We start from the raw sequence: 26,947 nt of genomic DNA on the forward strand, positions 1-26,947 counted from the left end.
TGGACGGGAGAATGACAAAGAAGAGATAATGAAATTGTTGCTGTCTGATGGAGAAAGTAGTGATAAGGTAGATGTGATTCCAATTGTTGGGATGGGTGGGGTGGGCAAGACCACCCTTGCTCAACTTTTGTACAACGATGACAGATTGTATGGGCACTTTGTTAAGAAAGCATGGGTATGTGTCTCTGACGTATTTGATGTTTCAAGGGTCACACTAGCAATTGTTGAGGCAGTCACTGAGAGGGCTTTTTATACGAAGGACCCAAACTTGCTTGCGGTCAAGTTGAAGGAATCATTGAGTGGGAAAAAGTTTCTTATTGTCTTGGATGATGTTTGGAACGAGAACTATGACAATTGGATAGCCTTGATGACTCCTTTCAAATTTGGAGCACACGGGAGTAAGATTATCGTTACAACGCGCAATGAGACCGTTGCAACTATCATGCAAACAGTTCCTATTCATGGTTTGAAGAAATTACAAGAGGAAGATTGTTGGAAATTGTTTTCCAAACATGCATTTGAGAAGGGAGATTGCAATGCATATCCTAACCTTGAAAGGATTGGTAAGGAGATAGTGAGAAAATGTAATGGTTTGCCTTTAGCTGTAAAAACGCTAGGTGGCCTTTTGCGCTCCCAACAAGATCTTAAGTATTGGAACAACATACTGGAAAGTGCCATATGGGAGTTATCAGAGGAGAAGAGCAATATCCTTCCAGCATTAAGATTGAGCTATCATTATCTCCCCTCGCATTTAAAAAGATGTTTTGCTTATTGTTCCATAATTTCTAAGGACTATGAATTCAACGTGGAGGAATTAGTCTCAATTTGGATAGCAGAAGGTTTTTTGGAGAAGCCCAAGAATAATAAGACGATGGAAGAAGAAGGTTATAAATGCTTCCGCGAATTGCTTTCAAGGTCATTTTTTCAGAGATCAAAATATAATGATTCCTTTTATTCCATGCATGATCTTGTTCATGATTTAGCTCAATATGTGATGGGAGATTTCTGTTATAGGCTAGAGGATGGCAACGTACACGGTATTGCTGAAAAGGTGCGTTATTTCTCATTTTATCAAAGTAGATCAAGTAGCTTTGAGAAGTTCAAGGAAATAAGTGAGGCTAAGTGTTTAAGAACTTTCCTACCATTACAGCATAAATATGGTGGCGCCAAGTGTTTGAGCAAAAAGGTTGTGGATGAGATTTTGCCAAGATTGATACGATTACGACTGTTGTCGCTGTCACAATATAGGATTAAGGAATTGCCTCATTCAATTGGTGATTTGATTCATCTTCGTTTTTTGGATCTTTCTCTCACTCAAATCAAGGAGTTGCCAAAATCAGTTTGTACACTGTATAATCTAGAAACATTGTTGTTATTTAAATGTGATCTTCTTACAACATTACCGGCAGATCTTATAAAACTGATTTCATTGCGTCATCTTGATTTAAGGTTTACCAATTTAAAAGAGATGCCAATGAATATGAGTAGATTGAAAGATCTCCAACAGTTAACTGTTTTTGTAGTAGGAAAGTGCACAAGTATTAATGAGTTGGGAGAGTTTCATTGCCTTCGAGGAACAATCTCCATCTCAGGATTGCAACATGTAAAGAGCGGCCACGATGTATTGGAAGCAAAGATGAGTGAGAAAAAGCAACTTGAAAAGCTAGCATTAGAATGGGATAGCACTACAGAGGATTCACAGAATGCAAGAGATGTACTTGAAAAGCTAGAGCCTCATACAAATTTGAAGCGGCTTGAGATTAAAAACTATGGAGGCACAAGATTTCCTACTTGGTTAGGAGATCAATCGTTTTGCAATATGGTGTCGATATGTTTGGATAATTGCGAGAATTGCTTTTTCTTGCCCCCACTTGGTCAAATGCCCTATTTGAAAGAGCTTACCATTGCAAGGATGCCGGGTATAACGAGCGTGGGCCGTGACTTTTATGGAGAGAGTGGTTATTTAAGCAAACCGTTTCAATCTCTCGAGACTCTACGTTTTGTGGAAATGTCGGGGTGGATGGATTGGTGTATATTAGATGTTGGAGAGTTCTCTCAACTTCAAAAGCTTCAGGTTATCGAGTGTCCCAAGCTCATCGGACACTTACCAACGAATGTGGCTTCTCTGGTGAGACTTAAGATAGTGGATTGCCCGGAGCTTGTGGCTTCACTTTCAATGACTACTTGCATACGCAGGCTAGTGTTGAAGGAATGCCAAGGGGTACAGTTGGAGTGGCAAAGTATATCTTCTGTTGAAAAACTAGAGATTTCAGGCTTTGAAAGCTTGAAGGAATTTGCAAGCGAGCTGGTAAAGCTAACAAATCTGGAGGAGCTGACGGTAGAGAATTCAAGTCTATGTGTCCCGCTATCTGACGAGATGAGCCACTGTAGTATGTTCCTTGAACGGTTGGACTTGTATGGGTGTGAGAGTCTCAAATCCATCCCACTAGGTTTATTCCCAGAGCTTCGATCTCTAGAAATATTGAATTGTACAAATTTTGAGACCCTTATCCTCGAGGGTTGCAAAAATATATCTTTTCCTGGCAGTGGATTACCTGCACCAAATCTCTTTCGATTATGGGTCCAGGGTTGCGTGAAACTGAAGGCTCTGCCAGAACATATGCACGCCCTCCCATCCCTTAAGAGGTTATCTTTATATGATTGTCCAGAAATTGAGTCTTTTCCAGAAGGGGGTCTGCCCTCCAAATTAGATTATCTTTGTATCTGGAATTGCGAGAAACTGAAGGCTCTGCCAGAACAAATGCACACCCTCCTCCCATCCCTTCAGACATTAATTTTATATAATTGTCCAGAAATTGAGTCTTTTCCGGAAGGGGGTTTGCCCTCCGAATTAGGTCATCTTCGTATCGAGAATTGCAAGAAACTTGTTGGTGGCCGCAGAGATTGGGGTTTGCAAGCACTACCCTCTCTCACAAGCTTTTCACTGAGGGGTGAATCTGAAGATGTGTTGGAGTCGTTCCCTGAGGAGGGGCTGCTGCCCTCCGCTCTTACAGATCTCTGCATCGATGATCTGCGGAATCTCAAGTCACTCAACGAAAGGGGCCTTCAACCTCTTGTCTCTCTCAAATGCATGGGGATTTCCGATTGCCCTCAGCTCCAATCCTTGCCAGAAGAGAGGCTTCCCACTTCCCTCTCAGAGCTGAGTATTTATAGCTGTCCGTTGCTGAAGGGTCGTTGTCGCAGGGAGGAAGGAGAGGACTGGCATAAGATTGCTCACATCCCTCTTATAACTATCGATGGTGAAGTAATCAGTGAATAATTCTATCAACGATTATGTGGCCAGGGAAAACCAAAGCTTCCAACTCAGGTATTTCATTCCATATCGAATACTTCCAAGAAAAATTCCACCTGTCATTATTTCATTCCATTCATCTTCTCATTCTTCTGTTATTAATTCTCCAGCTAGCCACTATTATTTCTCATCCACTTCTGTAGGGGCTTCCATGTTCGTTTCTTTTCCTCATAATTTTTTTTAGCTATTTCTTTATTTTTTTGCATACCCAAAAAGGTGATCTGATTGAGCAGTATAGGTTATTGACACAACCCCAAATTGCTCTACGACTGCTACTACTACAAAAAAATGAAAATAACAACCACAGATGTAATTGGACTTGGTCGCTTATTTTATTGTATTTTTTTTTTAAACTTCGGATTAGGCGAAGACCACAACTTTCCAACGTTCTTACTTGGTTTTCAATTTCCTGAGTTTGGAAGTTAGCTGACTGATAACAAACAGCTAGAGGCATGTACAGCTATGCAGGTTTGATATCATCTTTCTTCAGTATGTGCGCATTGTATTCTTTTCTAGCTTGGAAATTTTAGTTTTCTAAATAGTGATGGGAATATTGACAAGGATTTTTTTTTCAAAATATGTATAAAATGTTTCTTAATAGTATAAATCAACTTAGAATCGCCTTTCAATTGGTCCCATGGTGGTGCATTCCACTTGGTCTGAAATTTCTGTGAAGAAACCTAAAGGTCTGATTGAGTAACATAGTTCAGAATATTTTGGACCCTTCCCTTGAGTGGTTTAGCCAAAGATGTTAGCATTTTTCACTTGCATTTTGCCTTCCTCTTGATTTTGTTGCATTACTTTCTATTATAAACTACTTGGTCCTTCTGTAGAGCATGATGAGCATCTAACCTACTACATATTTCTCTAATTCAGTGGTTAATTTTTTCTAGGTTAGTGTTCTACTCAGCATAAGCTCTTTCAAAATCACAAAATCTCAATCATGTGGCTGTTATTTGATATAAGCTTACAACATGGCTTCTAAAAGCAGGCAGATCTTGGGTGGCCATAATTGTATGAAGCGATGGGCGTTCATTTAGGCCGTGTTTGGATTATGACTTTGTGGAGGGAAGCGCTCATATCACTTTGGCATTACATGATTGTGATCAAACCACTTTCCAGTGTGTGACAGGGAGGAAATGAAGTTAGGTATATAAGTCTGAGGTGCTTCTGTCTTTATCTCTTTATCTCATCACAAATTCAACGACATTTTCCTTGGATTTCTGCTTTTATCAATCTAATTTCTATGAGCTGGCGTTAAAAGTGTAATGGGCCTACTCCTTTTTTATTTTAGTTTTTCTGCAGCAATTATATTGCAACTCCTATTTGGATGTCAGTGTTCTACATTTGGTACTTGTTTTGAAGGGACATGTTAAGATCCTCTCATAATCCGCTTTATAGACGAGAAAGAGAATTAGGATTCCTAATAAGAAAGAGGCACGCACGTAGCTTTTTTTGGTTTGTACTGTGAGGACTAACTTGTGATCCTTAAAATATAATGCAGACAGATTCTGTGATCGAATGTCAGAATATAGGCAATTCACAATCATTTCTTAGAAGAGACGCACGTCTCCTAGAATTAATAGATGTTTATGCATGTGTAGGAATATGAAGCTTTACTGTTTATCATAGTTTTGTATGATTGTGAACTTTAAACTTAGTTGAACGATATAGTATGAAGTTAGGGTTTGTAGAAAAGAATGGAAGGAGGAAGATAGAGAAAAGAACGTAAGAGGTAGAAGCATTAACTAGCATCTACACTCCACAATATATTTATATCAAGATAGGAAGGGAATTACAAGAATACCCTAAATAAAATAAATAGAGTTGGGAAATAAATAACGCAAATAAAGACATTCTTCAACACTCCCCCTCAGGCTGGAGCATAGATGTCGAACATGCCCAGCTTGACGATCAATTGTCCGAAACAAGAACGAGACACTTGCTCTGATACCAAGTTGAATGATATATTATGAAGTTAGGGTTTGTAGAAAAGAATGGAAGGAGGAAGAGAGAGGAAAGAACGCAAGAGGTAGAAGCATTAACTAGCGTCTACACTCCACAATATATTTATATCAAGATAGGAAGGGAATTACAAGAATACCCCAAATAAAATAAATAGAGTTAGGAAAAAAATAACGCAAATAAAGACATTCTTCAACAAACTTCAATTAATTTGAGATTGATCCACCTCTTGAACAAGTCCCAGTAAGAAAGGGGGTAAAGGAGAGAGATAGATATGCTTTGTTTATTCCTGATTCTGATATTCCTGAACTACTACATCTTCTTAAAGTTTTTATTATGGGCACTGAAGAGTTTCGAGTTGAGATTTAGGATTTAATCTTGAACTTTGATGCTTGGTTAGATTATAGATCTTAGTTACAGCTTATGCATAGAGGACATGATGCAAGAACAATGGAGAATACTGGTGAAATTGGGCCTCAAAAGGAAGTTTTGGCTATATATCCAGCTGCGCCTGGATGTGTTTGACCTATTGCAATTGTACTTCGATTAGATGGATCATGATTATGGTCTTGTTTATATAAGACATGAAGAAAGAACATGGGAGGATGCTGGGGAAATTGGGCCTTAAAAGGAAGTTTCAGGTTCTTACAAGGATATCCAACTGAGCCTGGCTGTGTTTGACCTCTTTGCAATAACATATGGGTTGTAGCAGCTTATTGTGTTATTATCTTCCTATTCTTTTTTACTGCAGATTCCTACTTTCACTTCTAGGTTTGTATTTGGTACTTTCTTACGTGATAAGAAGATGGTTGTTGATGATGCCACCTGAAGCTTTTTAGTTTTATAAAATAGGGTGTTTGATGGATAGTTTCTTTCGAGTTTTCTATGTTAATATTCAAAGTAAAATAAGCTCTTCTACAATTTCTCCCAAGTAAGGCAACGTTGCTGGACTGCAACATCTGTTCCAGCTGATAATTTTGTGTCACTGTTATGGCAGAGAACGAAGTACCCAAGTCTCTGGCTTTTGATAACTTTCAATCACAAGCAGGACATGCATCCTTCGCCATTGTTACCAGGTGCATAATCTTTTTCATTTTGATGTACGGAACTACTAATATGGTTATGTTTCAGGAACTCTCTAACTCTAGAATTGTGCTACTTTGCTTGTAGTTATATTTTCACTCTTTAAATATTTTATCCCTTCTTTATTCCGTAGGAAACAGTACCATCGCAACAGCAACAAGCCGTTCCAACAAATCCTAATGGGGAAAATTACCCACAGTCATTGAGCTCTGCACATGGGACGTTATGGTGCTGCTGCTGCCCCTTATCAGCCAGCACCACAGTCTCAAATGTTTCTTCCATCCCAAGCTCCTCAAGTTCAACAGGTATTTACATAATTGGTGTTAATTCCACGGGGAAGTACATAAATGCTCGTACTAAAAGAAAGATCTCCTGGCCAGAATTACAATTCTCAACTTTGAAGCATATACAACTCTTATAAATGTTAGCCAGAACGTTTGGCGTTTGCGATGGTAATAGCATGAACTTGTTGATCCTCAGTTGCACTTAAATATTTTCTGTGTCTTCAATAAAGTTATTTTGATGTTCTTCCCAACTTTCAGTTACTATAAAGAAAATTATGCTGCAAACTCCGATTCTATGGAGATGTTGACACATTTTATATCAGATGAACTTTGCTACTCCGCCGATAACCACTCAGACTACAATAAAACCGTTCGACGTTCGTCTGTCCAACCCCTCAATGTGGAGCAATACCAGTAGCCCACGGTGGGTTATCGGTTGTATCTGTATGTTTGTTTTTCTGAGATTAAATTTAAGTAGACTTTAGTCAACTATTTCAATGTTGCATTGCGGCATACTGAAATTTACTCTTTAATTATCTTTTCAGGAACCGGTAACCCCAAGTGTCAAACAGGACCTTCTGGTGGTGGTTCACTTGGCCCTAATCCTTCTCAAGTAGGTCCAGTTCTAGGGGATTTATGCCGGGTTACTAGTGCAGGAGTCCAAAGACCTGGCATGGGTCCAACACGGCCCTCCAGCCCTACTCAGCCAGCACAAGTTCAACCCACCAGAACTCCTGCAGCACCCCACCTACTGTACAGACAGTTGATACTTCAAATAGACCTGGTAACGGTGTTTCTTTTTCTTTTGTTTTACATTTCATGATTGTTTTAGTTACACTCAGGACTTTGGATTTGGATTTGGATTTATAGGTAATGAGTGTAGAGAGAAATAGAGTAATGATTGGAAATAAAGGTAATGATTGGAGAGGAATAGAGAGAAAAATGAGGGTAATGATTGGAGAGAAATAAGGTAATGATTAGAAGCCAATATCCAAAACCCTTAAACAAACGGGGTCTAAAGGTTTCAATCCTTCATTTTGTGAATGATACATTTTCAAACATGTTGATGTGTACTTTTTCAAGACCTATGAATGGAACCAGATAGGGATAAGTGCTAAAACTATGTAATGATAAAAGGATAATCTTTAAGAAAGTGTGGTTTCAAATCTTCATATTTTTGAGAAAATGAAAAATATGCCAGAAAGATACTATTACTACCCCATCTAATGTGTGTTGCTCATTTGTGAATAATGTGCTTCAGCCCAGCAAAGACATGTCATTATGACCTTCACGCGGCCTTTTAATGAGACATCAGAAGCACTGGGAAGTTCACGAGCAAATCCAGCTAAGAAGCGGGAAATCATGGATAACATTGGTGCCGTGTTCCCCAAGCTTAACATTGGGGAAATCTGTAAAAATGCCACAGGAAATCCTGTTCAGCTTTATCATTCATTGGACAACGGTGATTTCGGCAGTGCCCTTCAAATCCAGGTACCACTCCTACCTCAATTTCTTTGCCATAAATCAAAGTAATTACAAATTTACAATCATTTTCCCCATATTATGTCTTTTTCTTTCATTTTGATCCTTGTATTTATCCTGCCTTGCACAGGTGCAACTTACACTAGCGACTGGGATGAGTGCAATTTCTGGCTTGCAACACTTAAATAAAGGGCGTTGCTATTCGCAGCCCTCTATTTACTTCCATAGCCCGTTAAAAATTTCCAATTATACTCGACAGTTAGCTATCGAAATTGAGATATATTTTCAGCATCCAATTACCGAAATATAATATTTTTTTCAACAGATGTTTACCGAAAATGCATGTTCGGCAGTTGTTTACCGAAAGTTGAACATATTTTCAACATGTAGTTACCGAAGTATAGTCTTGTTTTCAACAGCAATTTACCGAAATGTTATTTATGATTTTTAACAATCATTTACCGAAATGTAGTGGGCTACGGGAGAAAATAAAGGGCTGCGAATAACGGCGCCCTAAATAAATGATCAAGACTCGGCAAACTGTGAGATGAATTCGAACGGTAAATGCCACTCAGCATAAAATTGGAGTTTGAAATTGGTCACTTGTGGTGCTTTCCCAGGTCTCTGATACCTTTATGTGTACGTACAAAAACACGCATTTTTAGGTAGGTTACGGAGGCTTGTGGTTCCAATCTGATGCTGTTTTAAAGGGCAAAGTACGGATTAACTCTGTAGTTTGGCCCTTTGACAGATGACCGCCCTATGTTTTATTAATGATCATTTCGCCTCCTATGGCTTCAGACTAAACTGCTACCTTTACATTCTCCTTCCAAACTGACGGAAGTGTAAAACACACGCTTATTTTGAGAGTGAGATTGAAAAGAAAAATTAAATAAAGGTATATTTTGGTGTAAGATGACCACAATATCCTTCTCCATCATCTTCCCCAGCACTATCCTCCCAAACAACAAAATCCTCTCTGCCAGACTGCCACCACGGTCCTCTGCATCCCGTCGACTCCTTCCCTTAAAGTAATTTCTGTGGGTGTTCTCTTTGCAAAGAATTCAAGACAATCAAGGGATTTCGGAGCAATTCTTGTACCCTTGAAAACCCTCTTTGTTCTTATTTTCATAGCTTTCTGGGTTTACTCCATTTGCAAAGAAAAGCACAATCCTTGTACTGAACAAGAAACAAGAAGATAGATCAATTCTTGTACCCTTGAAATCCCTTTTTCCTCTTGTTTCCGTATATTTATTAGATTAGATTTTCTGGGTTTTCTCTATTTGTAAAGAAAAACCAACCCTTGGTCAATTGAAAGCCTTTTTGATATTTAAATTAGGTTTTTGTGTTGAGTGGGAGGGATAAAATTAACAAGAAACAACAAGATATAGATCAAGATGCCTCTGGGGAAGAAGGCGGCCAAGTGCAACCGAATCTCCAAACTCTTATCAGACCACATCCACTCGCCCCACAAGCGCGGCATCCCTGGTGGTCGAGACCGGCTTTCCCACGTTCCTCGTCGATCTCTTCGATAAGAATCGTGAAAGCTTGAAAAACCCCCTCCAAAAAGAAGAAGAAATCCGACCAGGAATCGATTCCTCACCCAACTCTCCCTTGGTTTTATTAGGGGTGTTCAAGAAAACTGTCCGAACCGTAAAACCGGTCCGATCCAGACCAAACCGTCTTATTTGGTCCGGTTCTGCGGTTCTATGGTTAGGTTATGGTTCCAAAAAAATAAGAACCGTTAATTTTAGTTCGGTTACCGGTTCCCAATTAATGAACCGTGGTTAGAACCGAACCGGACCGTTTAAAACTAAGATAAATATAGGAAGACATGTGTGTGTGTAATTAAATATATATTTGAATTTGGTAGGTTAATCTTTTTTTTCTAAACTTAATTTATTTAGAGATGAAATCTCATTTGTTAGTTGGGAAAGCTTTTATTTTTCTTCCTTCATTTCTTATTCCAGCAGATTAACTTCTTATTTCTTTAATTTTATGAGTTCATATTTTGTGAATAAGTGTTTGGATGCTTATTGGATAGAATCGGAACCGAACTAAAATCGGACCGGTCTTGCGGTTTGGTTCTGGTTAGGTTCCATGCATATTTTGGTTAAGTTCTGGTTCCCAATTTTTTAGAACCGTTTGAAATAGTCTAGTTACTGGTTTTCTAGAGAACCGGACCAATCCGGACCGTATACACCCCTATGTTTTATCGGTTTCTGAGAATTTCGAATTGGGTCTGCCAAGTGTTCGCATTAATCTGGCCTCGGAGAAAGTTAATTTGGGTTCATCGGATCGGTGGTGGTGGTGGCAACCACTCCTCCTCCTCCTCTTCCTCCACCTCCTCTCTCTCTCTCTCTCTCTCTCTCTCTCTCTCTCTCTCCCTCCCTCTCTCTCTCTCTCTCTCTCTCTCTCCTTCCTGCCCTTTTCTGCATTTTTTTTTAGGAAAGGGTAGCCTGGTCTTTTTACTTCTTCTGTTAACAGAGTTAAGTGTTGCTCTTTACTCCAAAACCATAGGTGGGCGATGTGATCATTAATAAACCTCAGGAAGATCATCTGCCAAATGGATAAACCTCAAGGAGATAATCCGTATTTTACCCTGTTTTAAAAGTAGTAAACATATGAAGTTCTCAGGACATTCATGGACTTTACGATTGCATTACATTTATATTCTGTTGCGTAAACAAGTAGATATACGAATTAGTCACAATTTTTTTTGTCCACCGTCCATATAAAGTTGCTCGGGGTGATTAGCTTCCAACTTCTTGTCCCTTGTGTGTTTGGGAGGCCATTGATTTGTACTTCTAATTACTAGTATTGAATAAGATTAATTCCAGTTTAGTTTTTTTCCATCGGTGAGCTCTTTCTGGACCCACGTCGATTTTGGGACACCTCTCATTTTTGGAGTTTGTTGAGATCATTAAATGCCCCAAATTTCATGTTGGTGAGATAGCAGACACATGGTAGCTACATATTTATGTTGGATAAAATGTGTTCAATCAATTGTGGCGAAGGAGGATCCAAAAAAAAATCGATAAAGCTATAGGTACAAATGAGAGTGTATATATCATGTATATATGGGTTTTGTGGAGTTTACCTCGGGTCCCACAAAAATGATTCGAACCGCTTATTATTTTTAAAATATTTTTTATGGAGCCCCATAAAAAATCCGCTCAATCCAATATCGGTAAGGATTTTTTCTGAATTTGTAAGGGCGAAACTACTTAACTGTTCAGTTTTGTTCCTATGCATTCCGGAAAAATCCTTACTGATATTGAATTGAGTTGATTTTTTACATGGCTCCATAAAAAAAATAATCTAAAAATAATGAACGGTTCAGATTATTTTTGTATGACCTGAGATGGACCTCACAAAATTCATATGTACATAGTATGTACAATACATATGTACCTATAGCAGTACTAAAAAAAAAATGTGGCGAAGAGTTTTTACAGTTAAAACCTAGAATTAAGAGTGATGATTGTTATTTGGTCCTCCTAGTTTGGATGAATTGTGGTTCTACCTGATTTTCATGTGCAATGGTAACATCATGATCTAATTGGACCAAACAAAAGGTCTGTAGAGTACTAGTGAGGCCATGAATGCCATTTTTTTTTTTCACATGGTATAGTTTGTGGGGGTCACGGGTTAGCGAGGTGAGTTAGATTAGCACAGTGGCAGCCCAGAAGCTTTTCATAGCTCTGGACCCCTAACTGCCCCAAAAGGGCTCGAACCTCCATCTCCTGGAAGGAGTGGAGGGAGGTTACCAATTGCACTAGGCAGCTGAACCTCATGAACGCCAATTAAAGCATATAAATATATTCCCATACATTTAGTACAAGGTATAAGCCCTCAGTTTTCGAAAAATAATCAAGATTTCCAAAGCTGCAATGGAAAATTAGTCTGCGGGAGGAGGCCGGCAAGTGTAAAAATTTTGGACTTTTTATTCTGGTAATTTGCTATTACATCGGCCACTGTTTGCTATTGTGGCGGATTTTGGACTTCTCATTATGTTATTTGTTGTTCATCGGCTGATACTGTCCGATACATCACGAGACCACTAAGCAAATTCCTTTAAAAAAGGCTTTTCCTATTGCTTTCTAATTAATAAAATTAGAGGTCGATCCCCTTTTTTTGGGTTCGGTTTAAACCCAACTTTAAAATATTTTTTCAAACTTAGATAAGCTCGGTTATGTTGCTTAATGTCTTTTTTTTCCCCACAAAGACCCACTCCACGTTAAAAACAAAAACGGAACCCCCTCCCCTTTATCTCTCCACTGTCTCCAGCACCTCTCTCTCTCTCTCTCCACCGATGGAGCAACTCCGACTCAGAAAACGTCGTTGTCGCGTCACCACCACCGCCCCGTTCTCCATCGCCTCCTTGACCTGATCCATCTTCTCCTCCTTCTTGAAGTTCCTCTTCTCGCTGATCTGAAGAACCCCATTGTTCCCACCCTCCCCTCATCATCGCTCCTGCTGCGGCCGCTCCTCAGCCGGCACAAGTACATCCTCCTGATGTCACCGCTCCCGATTCGCCGCACCAGCCTGAAGTCCATAAGCCCTAGCGTAGCCGCCGCCGTTTGGATTGCCAGCCACGAGGAGTCCGACGACCGTCGGGGTTCAAAGACGGATTGTTCTTCGGGGAGGACTTCGATCTAATCAGGCTGAGGTTTTCGAAGGACAATTTGTTGAAACTCACAATTTGTTGAAACTCACGCAACTGTTGACGTTACTGTAGCGTTATTCAATTTATTTTAAAATGGTGAAGTTCATTCTTTGTATTAAAGAATAAATTAGATTGATTTTGTCGGTCATCTTGTGACTGCATCTGGAATGATGAGCTCTGCAGTTGTTTTGCATTCTTCAGAGCTTTATGTTAGGCAAATGATCTCTTGACGTCTAAGGCCCGTTCACATCAAAGCTTAAAGTTTCCTTTTTCCTGATGCAGCAGGTGTTTTTTTTTTTTTGAAAGGCAAGTCTTCTATTAGAGATCCAACCGGATCAGAGAGCAAAGCTCAACCGGGAGATTACATGGGGAAAGGGGAAAAACGGCACCTAATCTGCTAGCACAAGCTATCCAATTAGCACATCTATTAGCTTTCCGATTACACCAATTGAAAACAACATTAGAAAGAATTGACAAGGAAGAGATATCATCTAAAAGAGCTTGAATAGTCCAATTCTTCTTTTTTGCATTTGGTTGGAGCATATCTATCAAAAGTTGACAGTCTGATTCAATAATAACATTCATTTTACCCCATGCCTTGACCATAGACACCGCTACCCGGATAGCCCAAGCTTCAGCTGCCAGAGCAGAAGAAACCTTGATTCTCCCATGGTTGATCTCTACCACTGACCCAAATTCATCTCTAACTAAGACAGCATATGCAGCAGATTTGTCCGTGGGGTTAAAAGCCCGTCACAGTTGAATTTCCAGCGATCGTGGAGGGGACGTTGCCACTCAGGAACATTACTATCCCCATGGTTACGAGCTGGGACATCTACCGGCGAACAGATTGCTGCTAAAAACTCACCATTGAATTCCAGAGCCTTTGTGAGGGTCCTCTTCGCATTCGGTTTATGCTGGGAAAAGACCCAGTCATTCCTTTGCTTCCAAATTGCCCAGCATATCTAAGCAATAGCTCCCATCTTTTCAGAAAAATGATCTCCCCAATCCTCGACAAGGCTCACCATCCATCTTTTAATAGACACCACCCTATTAACCGGAGAAGGGAACACAATACCACTGTTAGCCCAGACTTCCTCAGTCCATTCACATCTGAAGAGCACATGTTCGATCGATTCAATCTAAGCGCCACATAGACCACACATCGGGTTTCTTGCACATTTCCTTGCAAACAGATTCTCCTTAGTGGCTACAACATTTCTTATAATTCTCCACAGAAAATGTTTCAGCCTTGAGGGAACTTTCAGGTGCCAAATTTTCTTCCATAAAAGAGAACAGAGATCAGTGGCTAAGCTATCTTGTCCCCTGTTCTTCCTCTGGGCTAGTTGGAATGCAAGGTGGTATCCGAACTTAACAGTATACAATCCCGAAGGGGTATGCCCCCACACTAGAGCGTCCTCCCTTCCAGTCCAAGAGATGGGTATCATTCTAATGGCAGACCCCACTTCTCTAGAAAATAAAGCTTCAATCTTCTCTTCATCCCAAGATCTAACCCCTTCTTGAAATAGGTCACTGACTTTCAGAGGGGGATTTCCGTTGTTGGGTACTAAAGGGAGAGGGGATATGAAGCCATCCAGCACTTTCAACCATTTATCCTCCCAAACGTTGATTGATCTTCCATTTCCAACCCTCAAATGGGAACCTTTCTTCAATAACTCTCCCCCCTCTAAAAGGCTAGACCAAATCCAAGATGGAGATGCTCCCCTTTTGGCTTCCCACGGGGAGGATTCAGGGAAGTAGGAAGCCTTAAGGACTTTGGCCCATAGCGAGTTAGGTTCCTGAACCATTCTCCCAAATTGTTTTGCCAACAGAGCTACATTAAAAGCTTAAAGATCCCTGAAGCCCAAACCCCCACACTCTTTGGGATCATTTAGCTCCCTCCAGCGAATCCAATGGATCTTACTTCCTTTTTCCTTTTCCCCCCACCAAAAGCGGCAAATATCAGAACTTATTTTTTGGCACAACATTTTAGGGAATTTGAAGCAAGACATCGGAAATGTAGGGATAGCCTGAGCCACATCTTTAATAAGAACTTCTTTGCCCGCGAGGTTCATGACCATCTGTTTCCACCCTTGTAGCTTTGCCATGATCCTGTCCCTAACGTACCCTAAGGTTTCTTGTTTCGACTTCCCCCAGCTAGTGGGCACTCCCAAGTATTTCGACCCATCCTTCATGATCCCCATACCCATGTAATTCACAATCTCTTGTTGAAGGTCCCTTGAGGTATTTGGGGAGAATAAGATTTCTGACTTTTGGAAATTGATTTTTTCCCCTGATGCATCTCTAGACACCTTTAGAATCTCCTTTACCTTTTCGCAGTTCTTGAGGTTAGCTTCCAAAAGGACCAAGGAATCATCAGCGAAAAGGAGATGGGAAAGCATAGGTCCTCTATTTCTCACCCGAATGCCATCTAACTCTTTATTGGAAATCGCAGCAGATATCAAAGAAGAGAGCGAATCCGCCACTAGAAGGAAGAGGTAGGGTGATAAATGGTCTCCTTGCCTCAAGCCTCTGGATGGTATAATCTCAGCAGCCTTTCTACCATTTGACATGATTGAGAATCTGACTGTAGTCACGCATAGCATAACCCAGTTGATCCATTTATCATTAAACCCCAACTTACGCATAGTATCCTCCAAAAAGCTCCATCTCACTCTATCATAGGCCTTACTGAGGTCTAATTTTAAAGCCATAAGGGCTTTTGGGCCTTTCTTTTTGTGCTTAATATAATGGAACACCTCATGCACGATTATGATGTTGTCATGTATTTGGCGCCCTACAATAAAGGCAGATTGCTCTTGGGAAATAAGAGAAGGTAGTAGGGGTTTGAGCCGGTTCGTTAGTATCTTGGAGATGATCTTGTAGACGAAGTTGCAAAGACTGATGGGCCGGAATTGACCAATGACTTCAGGGTGAGGGATCTTTGGAACAAGGACAATGTTTGTTCGGTTAAGAGAATCCATATTAGAGGAGCCATTGAAGAAACCCCGCACCATATTACTGACCTCCACTTTAACCAACTCCCAGTACTTATGGTAGAATAGTCTTGGAAAGCCATCAGGGCCAGGGGCTTTGAGTGCCCCCATTTGAAATACCGCAGAGGTTATCTCAAGATCACTCACAGGTTTACAGAGATTACCATTAGAATCTGCACTAATTTTGTTAGAAACACCACTTAAAGCTCTATCAGAATTCGTGTAAGGATGAACATCAGCATAAATACTATGAAAATGATGACTAATAATATCAGAGATACCTTTAGGCGAAGTGACCCATTCCTCTCTCTCATTCTTCAATCTCAAGATCAGGTTCCTTTGCCTTCTCTGGGTGGCAGTAATGTGGAAGAACTTGGTGTGCCCATCCCTAAATCTTAAGTAGTTCAAACGAGAGCGTTGATGCCAGTACATTTCATCTTGTTCCCACAGTTTATTGAGTTTAGTCAGCAGAGCCCCTTCCTCCAAATTGGTGGCATATGAGCTAGGGCCATCTTGAATAGCATTGATTCTGCTCTTGAGCGAAGCAATTTGCTCCTTAATATCCTTGAATTTCCTTCTGTGCCATGCTTGAAGATTCCTCTTGCATTTGTCTAGGTTTTGAAACACCAAGGTAACATTGTCATTCACCCTATCAGACCCCCACTGATCTTTAATAATCCCTTCACATTCCTCTTCAGTGGCCCATATAGATTCAAAACGAAAAGGGCTGTGAATTTTCAGAGGCTCCTCCAGGCTTAGGATAATGGGGCAGTGGTCAGAACCAATAGCAGGCTCGTGAAAGACCAGGGCTTGGGGGAAAGCCTCTCTTCCCTCTAAGTTAGTATACGCCTTATCAAGCCGTTCCAGCACAGCATCTGAACCGACTCCGTTATTTCTCCAAGTGAACTGCTGCCCCTTGAAACCAAGATCTATTAAGGCACAATCATTTAGGAAATCATTAAACGCAGAGATCCGAGCCGAATAAGGTACTCTGCCTCCTGATTTCTCCTTAACCGTCGCCACATCGTTAAAGTCACCCAAGCAGAACCCGGGACCAACATTAAGGAACGAAATATCCCTAATTTGATCCCAAACTGCTTCCTTGTGCTGAACTGTGGGACTTCCATAGACAAAAGTCATAGCCCACTTCTTGGAATTAAGCAAAGACTCACATAGAGTATGGACAATATTATTTGAAGCAAATTCAACGGAAATAGAGACATCAGTGTTCCACCATAAGGCAAGACCACCAGAAAGACCTACTGGATTAACATAAAAACCGTGCTGAAACTTAAGGGAGCGACGAAGCCGTTCCATTTTATTCTCTTTATTTCTAGACTCCATTATGAAGATAATGGAGGGGCTGATGCAGCAGGTTTAAGGGTATGTATGTCATTTTTAGTCCTTTGAAGTAGAGGGTCTATAAATAGGAGTCTAGAGTGCTAATTAGGTAGCTTTTGATTATTAAGAATATTGAATATCTTGATTGAGACATAGTTTCTCTCTCTACCCTTTGGGGTTTATCCCATTGAATGGGATTTTGCTCTCTTTCTTTCAATCTTTAATTCCCTTTGATATTTTGATTGCATCATTTGGTATCAGACCATCTAGGCTTAGATCATAGGCTCTTTTCTCACCTATCTGAAACCCTAAATCTCACCGGAATCTTAAAACCTCGCTGGAACTTTGCCGGAGCCCAAATCACTCGGTTTTCTCACTTTGGAGCTCTAATCACGCTAGCTCTAACCATTTCGAACAGATGTCTATTTATGTTTTATCTTACCGTCAAATACAGCAGAAAAAAGTTTAGTTACTTATTTACTGACAACTAAACACAACCAATTATGTCATGACGTGAAAATTTCCATCCAAAGTAGATATTTTTTAACCGTCACGACGAAATGCCGAACTTAATTACTTGATAATTACACACGGGCGTGCATATGGCCAAGTTTTGCACGAATGGAAGTTTTGATTATGTAAGTGTGAAAAGTACTCATAGCTCTATTAGCATAAGGTTTTGGAGAAGTTCTACGTTCAAAAACAAAACTCTACCAGCAGCACTATTTGAAGTCAGCTGATATTTACCCTCTATATCTCCGAAGTCAGTTGATAAATTGCCAATTCTATAACAACTGTCTACGAGAAATGTGTATTTTCTATGAGAACTTCATATGAGAACTGTGTATTTTATATAACTGTATATTTTCTATGAGAAATGTCTATGAGAACTGTATACTTTTCTATGAGAATTATGTATTTTCTATGAGAACTGTGTATTTTATTGTGTGGTGAGGTTATTTGAACGGTGTATTTTTTAGTTCACATAGTCATTTCACATGAGAATTGTCTATGAGAACTGTTATTGTCCATGATGATTGTCTATGAGAACTGTCTATAAGAATTGTTTATTTTCTGTGAAAACTCTCAATAAGAACTGTATATTTTATATAAAAATTGTATATTTTCTATGAGAACTGTGTTTTTTTTATGAGAATGGTTATTGTCCAGGATGATTGTCTAAGAGAACTGTGTATTTTTCTATGAGAACTATGCATTTTCTATGAGAACTGTGTATTTTAGTATGTGGTAGGGTTATTTGAACTGTGTATTTTTCAGTTCATATAGTCATTTCATATGAGAACTGTCTATGAGAACTATGTTTTTTCTATGAAAACTAATTTTTCTATAAGAACTGTTATTGTCCATGATGATTGTTTATGAGAACTGCGTATTTTCTATGAGAACTACGTATTTTAGCGTGTGGTGAGGCTATTTGAACTGTGTATTTTCCAGTTCACATAATTCTCATAGAAATGACTATGAGAATTGGCAATCCAGTTCATAGAATCAAGGGTATTTTTGTCCGAAATAATATGAATCAGAAATTGATTCTAAAAATATAACTTTTACTAAAAATAGACACGTAGACAAAACGTTAAGAAGAATGAGCAAAATAGTAAAAATGCATGAAAAATCAAAAGAAATTACTAAAATAAAGAAGAAATATTTTTGTCAGGACTATTTGAAGTCCGAGCCAAGAAAACGGGTCGGCCTAAAAATTCCCCTCTCTAAGACCCTAACTCCCTTATTTCCCCACATATGGGCTTTCGGTTTGGGTCAAACAAACTATGGGCTCTCGGTTTGGGTCCAAACACAACCCAAATATCTTCGCCGATAGAGTGGAGTACTTTGAAACTGAAGTCGATGCTTTAATTCCCCAACTCAGAGCATCTCCAAATTAACTTCGAAACTCCATTATGATATGCTAATTCTCTATTTTGGAGAACAAGGCCATGGAGTGGAGGCCCACTTTTGAATCTCCATATGGAAGTACTACTACACAAAATAGAGATAGTTATCGGCATGGGGATGACAGAATGTGAAAGAGTATTTTATTATTATTATTTTTTATAATGATTAGTGCACTTCGTAACCGGATATATTAGTATTCAGTCACTATGATTTTTGGCCTTGCGTAAAGTATGAGCACGATCATTGGTGGGAAAACTAGACGGTTGAGGGTCGTTTTCTTTGTTTCCTTGCTTTGAAGGGACACATTAAGTTCCTGTAATTACCACATTTAATACTCCTAATAGAAAGAGGCACACACACACAATTTTTTATTTATTTTTTTGGTTTGTACTGTGAGGATCAACTTGTGATCCTTGAAGTCAGTACCACTTAACATTCAAGATTGAAATATAACGCAAATAGATTCTCATACGGGATATAACAATATAGGCAATCACGATCATTTCTTAGAAGTGAAGCATATCTGCTAGACTTTAACAGATGTTTATGCTTGTATTGTTGGATTCTTAACTTTAAACTGCAATTCTTTTGAGATTAGTCCACCAAGACCCCATCAACAAAAGGGGTAAAGGAGAGAGAAAGTGAAATGTTTCTCTAATTGCTGGTTTTGATATTCTGGAACCATTACGTTTTCTAATGTACTTGAGGTTTTTTGTTATGGGCATTGAAGATTTTCAAATTACAATTAAGGATTTAATTTTGGTACTTGGTTAGATAGATCATAGATCTTTGATGACAAAACATTGGAGAATACAGGTGAAATTGGACCTCAAATGGAAGTTTCGGGGATATATCCAGTCGAGCCTGGCTGTGTTTGACCTATTGCAATTGTAATCAGATAAGATGGATCTTAGTCACGAGCTTGTTTATAGAAAAAAAACTTGACGAAAGAACAGGGGAGGATACCGGTGAAATTGGGCCTCCAAAGAAAGTTTCAGGTTCTTAGGTGATATCCAGCTGTGCTTGGGTGTGTTTGACCTCTTTGCAATAACATGTGGGTTGTAGGAGCTTACTATCTTTCTAATCTTTTTGAGTCCAGATTCGTACTTCTACTTCTAGGTGTGTATTTGGTACTTTCATATGTGATAAGAAGATGGTTATCGATGATGCCACCCCAAGCTTTACTAGTTTCATGATACGGAGTTTGATGAATAGTTTTATTAAAGTAGTGTCAATGCATGATGAGAATGCAAAGTCAAAAAGAGAGGATATGAATATTAATGAGCCACCAAACCAACTATCCACCAACAACCACCAACCCACCAACGGCTAGTTCTCCATTGTTTTTAATTACACATTTGTGTAGATAGAGTAGCTTTTACACTGTATATATACAATACAAAACAAGTCCAGTTGTATTGAATAATTTTTAATAAAGAGCCTTTTTCTGCTATCAATCTCTACCTCTTTATGGTATCAGAGCACTGAAGGAGAACTTGTCTGCTCCTTGTGTCTTGAATCAAATCATGTCTGTCATTTCTTCTTCTTCTACCAAATATCCTTACCCAAGTCAGATTAATATCTCAAATTTTGTTTCTTTACGATTGAATGAGAAAAACTACCTTCTGTGGCGGACTCAAATTCTTTCCTTGATTGAAAGCCAAGAAGTAATAGGCTTTGTCAATGGAGAAGAAGAAGAACCAACACCGGAAATCAACATTGAATCAGGAGACGGGAAAACAATGGTTCCGAATCCTGATTTTCGAGCTTGGAAAAGGACCGATCGTTTGGTCAAGGCATGGATTACTAGCACTTTGTCAGAAGATGTGCTAGGCCTGGTGGTTGGTTGTACGACCGCAAAAGAAGTTTGGGATGCACTTCTTAATTCTTTTGCTCAAAACTCTCAAACGAGGGAGTTTGATTTACTTCAGCAAATTCAATACATAACCAAAGATAACCGGTCGATCTCTGAGTATCTACGGCAATTCAAAGGTATTTGTGATGAGTTAAGCGCGATTGGTAAGCCACTTTCTGACAACAATAAGGTCTTTAAACTTCTTCATGGCCTTGGTCCCAAATATGACAATTTCACCACGTCTATGTTGAAACCACCAATTCCATGTTTTAGTGAAACTGTGTCATTGTTGCAAAGCTACGAGCTTCGCAATAAGAACACTCTTGCTTCGCAATAAGAACACTCTTGCTTCAGATGTTTCTCAAAACATGGCCTTCGTGGGACAAAGGACAGGTGGTGGAAATAGAAACTTCAATAAAAATCACAACCATTATAATGGTCCCAATCGCAACTTTTCCTCCCAAGGGAAGGGATTTGCTCCTACCAGTTCACAAGGCAATAACAGAAACTATGTGAACAATAATCGTGGGACACACAATCGAAATCTCAGACCACTCTCGACTCTGCAAACTCATGGTACCCAAGGTTCATCAGCAAATAATGCTGGTGTTGTGTGTCAAATCTGCGACAAACACAACCACGATGCTCTTCACTGCTATAATCGCTTCAATCATTCTTACCAGCCTAATGATGTTCCTCAAGCACTTGCAGCCCTGGCGATCACTGGTCCGCAAGAAAATGAGTGGCTTCCTGACTCCGGTGCTACTGCCCATATGACAGGTAACAAGAGTAAGTTCAACAATCTTATTCCCTATCATGGTGATGATTATGTCATGGTAGGAAATGGAGAAAAGCTACCTATTACTCATTGTGGTAATGTTCTCTTGTCTACAAAGGATTCTAACTTGGAATTGAATAATGTCTTGCTTGTGCCAAAAATGAAAAAGAATTTACTCTCAGTATCACAACTAACATCTGATTTTCCATGTATTTTTGAGTTCTCATCCACGGGTTTTGTCATAAAGGATCAGAAGGCCAACAGGATTCTAGCACGAGGAACTAAAACAAGCGGTCTGTATACTTTGGATGGGGCGAAGGAACAAGCTTTATTTTCAACTCGTTTTCGTTTTCGGAAGACTTCTGAAGATATTTGGCACCAAAGACTTAGTCATCCCCAAGCCAAGGTTGTGAGTTTTCTCCATAAAAAGAGCATGATAAATGTTACAGGTTTGAAGAAAGAGCCTTTTGTTTGCTCTAGTTGTGAGATGAGCAAAAGTACTAAATTACCTTTTCTAGCATCTGAAACTGTCTCTTTAGAGCCATTAAATAAAATTCACTGTGACCTTTGGGGTCCAGCTCCTACTCGGTCTGTTCAACATTTTCGATATTTTGCTCTTTTTGTGGATGATTACTCTCGTTATACATGGATTTACCCTCTGAAACACAAATCAGATTTTTTTCGCTGCTTCACTACTTTTCATAAAATGGTTGAATGCCAATTCTCCAAGAAAGTTAAAATTTTTCAATCTGATGGAGGTGGTGAATTTGGTAAAACAGAATTTGTTGCTTATTTGCATGATCATGGAATTGTTCATCAATCATCTTGTCCCGGTACTCCAGAGCAAAACGGCGTTGCCGAACGAAAGCATAGGCATGTGGTTGAGCATGGTTTAGCTTTACTTTTTCATGCTGGATTGCCAAAGAAATTTTGGGTAGAAGCTTTTTCCACCTCTGTATTTCTTATAAACCGCTCCCCATCCGAAACATTGCACATGGAAAGTCCTTTTAGTTTGCTTTATCACCAATATCCGGATTACACAAGCTTACGAGTTTTCGGAAGCAGATGTTTTCCATGTCTTCGTCAATATGCACTAAATAAGCTTGAACCACGGTCTTTGCCGTGTGTTTTCTTGGGATACAGTGAAAAATATAAAGGTTATCGGTGTCTTTATCCTCCAACGGGTCGTGTTTTCATATCTCGTCATGTTGTTTTTCATGAAAATTTACTTCCATTCAAAAGACCTGCAGATTTATTTGTTGCTCAATCTGATGGTGAAATGGCTACCTTCAATAATTGGGAAGAGACTTCTGAACCTACTGATACGTCCTCTTCATGCACTTATCCACTTCCAAGTGCACCACCACAAGCACCGACAGTAGCAGAATATGCTCCTCAATCTGTAGCTCATACTCTTGAGACAACACTACCCGTAGAGAATAGTTCCACGACCACTGGTCCTTTAGATGATCTCACTCCTTCCGTTCAAGAACTTATCTCTTCTCCTACCATGGACTTTGGCTCGGGTGCTGTTCCTTTTGAACCCACCACTCTTTCAAATGCAAATTCACAACCTGCACCTAATTCTACTGAACTAGGCCCCAATCGTCATTCCATGATCACTCGCTCTAAAACTGGTATTTTCAAACCTAATCCAAAATATGTGCTCCTCACAACTACTTCCATTCCTAGTGAACCAAAGTCGATTCGCTCTGCCTTAAAACACTCCGGTTGGTATTCGGCTATGGTTGATGAACTTAAAAGCTTTGGAAGCTAATCATACTTGGGACTTGGTGCCTCGTACCACTGTTATGAATATTGTTGGATGTCGTTGGGTGTTTAAAACCAAGCTTCGGTCTGATGGTAGTTTAGAACGATTAAAGGCTCGTCTTGTTGCCAAGGGATATGCTCAAGAAGAGGGCGTGGATTTCGTTGAAACATTCAGTCCTGTCATTAAACCTGCTAGTATTAGACTGGTTCTTACACTTGCTACTGTTCACAAATGGGTTATCAAACAACTTGATGTTAAAAATGCCTTTTTGCATGGAGACCTTCAAGAATCTGTTTTTATGGAACAACCACCAGGTTTTGTTGATGATACTAAGCCTACTCATATTTGTCGCCTAAATCGAGCTTTGTATGGCCTTAAACAAGCCCCTAGGGCTTGGTTTGACAAATTTAGCTCCTTTTTACTTAGCTTGGGTTTTATATGTAGCATGGCTGATCCTTCTTTATTTACCTGCAAATCTACCCATGGTTTTCTTATCTTACTACTCTATGTAGATGATATCATTCTCACAGGTGATGATCCCAACTTGGTTGATTCTCTTATCGGTATTCTTAGTCGGAAGTTTGCAATGAAAGACTTAGGCCCTCTTCACTACTTTTTGGGTGTTGAAGTCCGGTCTTTCTCTGGTGGTCTTTTCCTTTGTCAAACCAAATATGCTCAAGAACTGCTTCAACGTGTTGCCATGGATGCTTGTAAACCATCTCCTACACCTATGTCATCCAAAGAATCATGTTTATCTGCCGAGACTTTATATCATGATCCTACTCATTATAGAAGTGTGGCGGGGGCTCTCCAATATTTGACGATGACGCGTCCGGACATTTCGTACTCTGTTAACACCATATGTCAGCATATGCACAAACCTACAAATGCTCATTTTCAAGCTATCAAGCGAATCCTTCGCTATGTGAAAGGGACTTTGGATTTTGGTCTCCGTATTGTAAGTCAAAGTTCTCTTAATCTCTATGCCTTTTCCGATGCCGATTGGGCTGGTTGTCCAACCACCCGTCGCTCTACTACCGGGTTTTGTACCTTTCTTGGATCCAATTGCATCTCTTGGAGTGCAAAAAAACAATCCACCATCGCTCGTTCTAGCACGGAAGCAGAATATCGTGCCATGGCCTCCACTGCAGCTGAGTTGACATGGCTCTCTTATTTGATGCGTGATCTTGGGGTTCCCATGTTTCAGCCACCTACTTTGTTCTGTGATAATATCAGTGCTTTGCACATGTCTGTAAATCCTGTCTTTCATGCTCGCACAAAACATATCGAGCTAGACTATCACTTTGTTCGGGAAAAGGTCGCTCTTGGTTCTCTTCTTACGCGGTTTGTCCCATCCAAAAGCCAACTTGCAGATATTTTTACCAAGCCGCTTTTGAAATCTGGGTTTCGCGATTTGAGGACCAAACTTGGTCTATGGCGTTACCCACAGTCCAGTTTGAGGGAGGGTATTAAAATAGTGTCAATGCATGATGAGAATGCAAAGTCAAAAAGAGAGAATATGAATATTAATGAGCCACCAAACCAACTATCCACCAACAACCACCAACCCACCAACGGCTAGTTCTCCATTGTTTTTAATTACGCATTTGTGTAGATAGAGTAGCTTTTACACTGTATATATACAATACAAAACAAGTCCAGTTGTATTGAATAATTTTTAATAAAGAGCCTTTTTCTGCTATCAATCTCTACCTCTTTAAGTTTGTTTAGAGTTTTCTACGTTACTCTTCGAAGAGTGAAATAAGCTCTTCACTTAACCCAGAGAGAGAGAGAGAGAGGCTCTTCTAGTGCTTGTCCCAAGTAGGGCTATGTTGCTGCAACATCTGTTCCAGCTGATGATTTTGTGTTTACTATAATGGCAGAGAAAGAAGTACCCAAAATTTTGAGGGGCAAACTCGCCAATCTCATGCTATTTTTCATGTTTATTATTTGGCTCGTTAGCATACATCATTCAGTAATTCTCTAATTCAAACGACTTAATTTCGTCCTTATCTCCAACATGATACCAAGAGATTATAGTAGTATTGCTGTCGACCACTTTGATCTGTTAACGCAACCACAAATTGACCTGGGATTCTTTTGCATGTCTTACCTTCTATAAATCTGTTGTTGCCGGCCACATTGACTTTTTATAGCTATTGCTTCTGGCCAATAGAATACATTTATTTTTGCCGACCAACTTGATTTTTTAATGCAACTACCGATTGACCCGGAGGTCTTTGTTTTTGTAATTGCTGCCGGCCACCTCAATTTTTTTTATTATTACAATCACCAATTGACCCAAAGGCCTTTATTATATTTTTATGTCTTACCTTATGTGTAGCTACCGCTCCTGGCTAATAAAATAAAATATAGCTATTGTTACCTGCTGTGATTATCTTCTGACTGACGTTTTGATTGCTACCATCTCCTTCACATGACATGGTAATATATATTATTTAAGCCTTGTTTGGTTCCTGCAAGGAACCCCATGCAATGGTTGAGTCTTGAATCAGAAAACTCGATTTTCTTTTCCATGATACCATTTCATCAATTGATATTTTTTCCTATAAGATTTGAAATAGGAATTGAAAAATAACGATGAACATCGGATATACGTAGAAAAATCCTAAATGAGCAAAAACCACGTAAAGGAATTAAGTACTATAAAAAAACATTGTACGGTTACAATCAAACTTACTATACAATTGAGAATCCTCACAATTGACTCAAGAACGATAGCCGAGTCCTTGTTCACCGTACTCCGTGCTTGATTGCTGCCGTCTTGAATCCTCAAGCCTTCCAAAAAAACCAATCCACCGAAGAACGAAACTATCTTTGTTGAGATAAAAAAAACCGTGAGCAATACCTCTGGGAGTTTGAATATTTCTTCAACATTCGACCAATCGGATTGCAACTCCCCGATTCAAGCTAGACATACCTCTTGTTAATAGAAAACCCAAAGCAGCACTCTCTTTTTTCCTTTCTTTCGTTGTTTCCTTTTTTTTTTTTAAACCCAAGGCCAATATGGTTTGGCTGCTATATCTTTTTCCTCGTTGCCCTGGCTTCAAATAAAAGGCCGCCTTTTATATTAATTGCATTCCAATCGATACACCGATCGATCCTTAATCCATCTGGTCCAATTCCAAACGGCAGCTACAAATAGTCAGTAAGTACCGATTGATAACAGCTTGATGACACGATCAATCCGTTCCAATACAGCTCAAAAATGCTTACTCTCAATCACAAATAATGATTTCTTCCACTTTAATTCTATACAGACTCACTACGTTTAGAAAATATTAAAAAAGTTACAACTCGATAAAAAATAGAATACATGCGAAAAAACGTTTTGTCGATGGAATTGTCAACCCAAAAATAGCGTCACTTTTAGGAGCAAACAAGATTAACCAATGGTTGGACTTGGTCATTCCGTTCACATCTAGGATTGCCAAATTCACACGGCTATTGTTACTATACCATTTCTTCGAATACA

At 39.5% G+C, this 26,947-nt stretch overlaps 1 protein-coding gene and 1 pseudogene across 3 annotated transcripts in view; both read left to right on the plus strand.

Moving 5' to 3' along the window:
* LOC131334688 (putative disease resistance RPP13-like protein 1) overlaps positions 1 to 25,351 on the plus strand; it is a 76,470-nt gene extending 51,119 nt beyond the window's left edge. Inside the window, exons 2-3 of one of the 3 annotated variants that reach the window (XM_058369867.1) lie at positions 4,207 to 4,462; positions 25,335 to 25,351. The gene's annotated coding sequence lies outside the window, so the exon portion shown is untranslated. Of the gene's footprint in view, positions 1 to 4,206; positions 4,463 to 6,275; positions 6,355 to 25,276 lie in introns of those variants that run through there. The other 2 variants (XM_058369866.1, XM_058369865.1) reach the window with 2 other exon arrangements.
* The window catches only part of LOC131332594 (protein transport protein SEC31 homolog B-like), a 105,567-nt pseudogene that overhangs the window by 40,231 nt on the left and 38,389 nt on the right, over positions 1 to 26,947 (plus strand).

This window comes from Rhododendron vialii, chromosome 7a, assembly GCF_030253575.1.
Source record: "Rhododendron vialii isolate Sample 1 chromosome 7a, ASM3025357v1".
Taxonomy (NCBI): domain Eukaryota; kingdom Viridiplantae; phylum Streptophyta; class Magnoliopsida; order Ericales; family Ericaceae; genus Rhododendron; species Rhododendron vialii.